This window comes from Megascapheus bottae, chromosome 18, assembly GCF_031878675.1.
Source record: "Megascapheus bottae isolate mThoBot1 chromosome 18, mThoBot2.hap1, whole genome shotgun sequence".
In the NCBI taxonomy this organism is placed as follows: domain Eukaryota; kingdom Metazoa; phylum Chordata; class Mammalia; order Rodentia; family Geomyidae; genus Megascapheus; species Megascapheus bottae.
Window position 1 is genome coordinate 12,524,976 of NC_143526.1, and position 3,551 is coordinate 12,528,526.

The window sequence follows — 3,551 nt, forward strand, 5'->3', positions numbered from 1 at the left end:
TCTAAACAGAAGGAGGAAATAAATCACCAACTGGCACTTTAAAGGCAAAGATTTATACCAAATTTAATGAACTTCCTGTCTTGCTGAGCATGAGGAAAATGTCATGTTTACCCCCAACGCTCTCTGCTCCTGGCAGCAGAGGGGCAGGATTGGAAGGGATGCAGAAGTGGGTCAGGCTTACCCAACTGGAACTCAGGAAACTCATTAGTGAGCGAGCCAGTGCGTGTTGGGCAAAGACTCCGATCTTTCTGGTCCTCACTACCCCTGGTTCCTAATCCGACTCAGTGTTAATCTAAGAAGAAATGTAGCTCCGGTTACAGTGTCTTCTTTGGGTTTTCCTAGAAGGGGAGTAACAATGGAAGAACCAAGGTGTAAGTTGTTGATCCCGGGACTTGTAAGGGATGGGAGTAATGATGGGTGATGCGGAAGCAGTCAGAGAAGGTGTGTCATTGGACTGGCCACTGCACCAGCTGGGCTTCAGGGGACATCAAGTAGCCAGTATAAATACCACCCTCAGTTACCTAACCAAGAGCTGGGGTGTTTATGGCTCTCAGTGATTGGTCATGGGCTGCTTTATTCATCTACTTACCAAAGTGACAGAAAATGGATTAGTTCCTCAAACAGAAGTTTTAGGTAAGAATTATAGAAACAAAACATGTCATTCCATTAAAAATATTCTTTTATGGCTGGGAGTTTGGCCTAGTGGTAGAATGCTTGCCTAGCATGCACAAAGACCCAGATTCAATTCCTTGGTCACATACATAGAAAAAGCTGGAAGTGGTGCTGTGGCTCAAGTGCTAGAGCTCTAGGACAGTGCTCAGGCTCTGAGTTCAAGCCCCATGCCTGGCAAAAACAATATTCTTTTAGTCATGCTCAATTAATACTGAAAATTAGAAATAGATCTTGGATGAATATAAATATGTTTGATTCAATAATAACAGCTCAATCTGTGTGTTTACATATCCCTAGTGACTGAGCTTGGTCCCAGCTGATGTGAAACTCATCTGTATCTTCAAAACACCACAGAAGCTGGTTCTTTGGGAAGAGAGCTTCTTTGACTTTCTACACTGTCTTATTGCCCGATCCCTGAATTTGTCATCTTGCTTTTTAACTTACTCTTATCTACCACTTGAGCCAAACCTCCAGTTCCAGCTTTTTGCTGGGAGCCTCCAAACTTTCCTGCCTGGGATAGCTTTCAAATTAGATCATCAGATCTCAGCTTCCTGAGTAGCGTGGCTTCATTGGTATTTAGATTCAGAACAGGACGTGGTTGTGAGAGTGTGCTGCTTATAAGCTGACTTGGTAGAACTTCTGCGTTACAGCATTCCATCATGCATGCATTGTGTCGGCCTAGAAAGACCATTTAAAAAATTTTTTTAAATGTTGCCAACTCTTATTTATTCTTCAAAGTCTATCACAGGATAGATGCTTTTAGAAAACCTTTTAAATGAATCTAGATGGATTCAACCTCTTGACTTGGGGTTTCCTTTATATCATGGACATATGTGTTACTTTTAAAAATTGTTTCCATACTTTTCAATTCATCCCATGTAATTTTAATCAATCTATTTGTACAGATATTCATTGTTTCTCCCTACATTTGAGCTTGTGTTTCTGTAAAGTAGAGTGGCTTCACTTTTGTTTTCTTTCAGAGCAACACATTTTGTAGTTCAGAGGGGGCCAGTCAATAAATGTTTATTATTGTGAAATCTAGAGACTATGTCCTCAGTTCCTGTCCACCATTCTGGCATGGGAGAGTAGCAGGCATTTGCATGAATAGGCTCAACCAGAGATCTCTTGATAGTCAGATGTCATGAGAATTTGTCACTCTGGAGTATACAGCCCAATATATTTTCCCTCATCTTCCTTGATATTTCCTATTGGAAACAAAGGGCAGATCAGTTTTAGCTTCTTTTAAAGGTCCATTTCCTCTTTACATCATAGACAGCTTCTTTTTAATGGTAAAAAGCTAGGTTAAAAATTTGAAGGCTGGGGGCTGGGAGTTTGGCCTAGTGGTTAAAGTACTTGCCTAGCATGCACAAAGGCCCGGGTTCGATTCCTCGGTACCACATACATAGAAAAAAGCCTGAAGTGGTGCTGACACTCAAGTGGTAGAGCTCTAGCCTTGAGAAAATCCAAGGACAGTGCTCAGGCCCTGAGCTCAAGCCCACGACTGGCAAAAAAAAAAAAAAAAAAAAAAAAATTTGAAGACTGGGGCTGGGAGTTTGACCTAGTGGTAGAGTGCTTGCCTAGCATGCACAAAGACCCGGGTTCAATTCCTCAGTACCACATACATAGAAAAAAAGCCGGAAGTGGTGCTGAGGCTCAAGTGGTAGAGCTCTATCCTTGAGAAAGTCCAAGGACAGGGCTCAGACCCTGAGCTCAAGCCCAGGACTGGCAAAAGAAAAATTTGAAGACCATATCCTATGCTCCTTCTCTCCCTTTGTCTCTTTTCTGCTTCCCTCTCAGTCATGGAAATACTAAGCAACAAGAAGGCATGTGAAGAGACGGCATTCTAAGTAGTATCCCGATTTGTCCTTATCTGCAATATATATGCAAGCCAGACTGAGTTGATAAACACAGACAACCCACCTGACTTCAAAAAACAAACAAATAAATATCCAGGCAGACGTTGATTTCCCTGTGGAAATTTTACAGGGGAGTTAAGTTATGGAATGTACACAGACTGGAAATTGTCATGCAAAATGGGCTGTGAGGGATTTCAGTGTCCATACGTGGGTTGAGTAAACCACTCCAAATAAGGTGACCTGGGGACTTTGGCTGGATATGTGAATGAAATCAACTCCAAGTTAAAGGCGCTAAGATGCCCTTACTATCTGTATACTCCCTACTATTTCTGCTGTGTCTGATAGCTTATTTTTTTCTTTTTCTGACTTTTTGTTGTTGTTAGTACTGGGGCTTGAACTCAGGGCCTAGGTGCTATCCTGTAGCTTTTATTTCTCAAGATTGATATTCTACCATTTGAGCTACAGCTTTACATCCAGTCTTTTTTTGGTGGTTAATTGGAGAAAATGGTCAAATAGACTTTTCTGAACAGGCTGGTTTTGAACTGTGATCCTTAGATCTCAGCTTCCTGAGTAGCTAGAATTATAGGCAGGTACTACCGGTGTTCACCTTTTTCTGAATTTTTTTTCTTTGTGTGTGTGTGTGTGTGTGTGTGTGTGTGTGTGTGTGTGTGTGATGGAAGGAAGGTCTCATAGTGTAGTCCAGGCTGGTTTTGAACTTTATATCCTTTTGTCTTGACTTCTAGAGTGTTGGGATCACAGGCATGAGATATCACAATTAGTTATGATTTGATTTTAAATGAGAAACTTACAAATGACTGGGAAAATCAAGGCTGTCTGGATCTGATTGAGGAGACAAAACTACTTAGCTAAGTGTATATAGGGTTAACCTGAAATGGGAGCTGAGACTGGTTTCTCATCTGAGAAAATGATTTCTCATCAGTGAAAGATAGTGAGATATAAATCTCTAGATTATTTTGAAACGTTAAAATTTCTAAGATAAAATATGTAGGCATTATATCATAC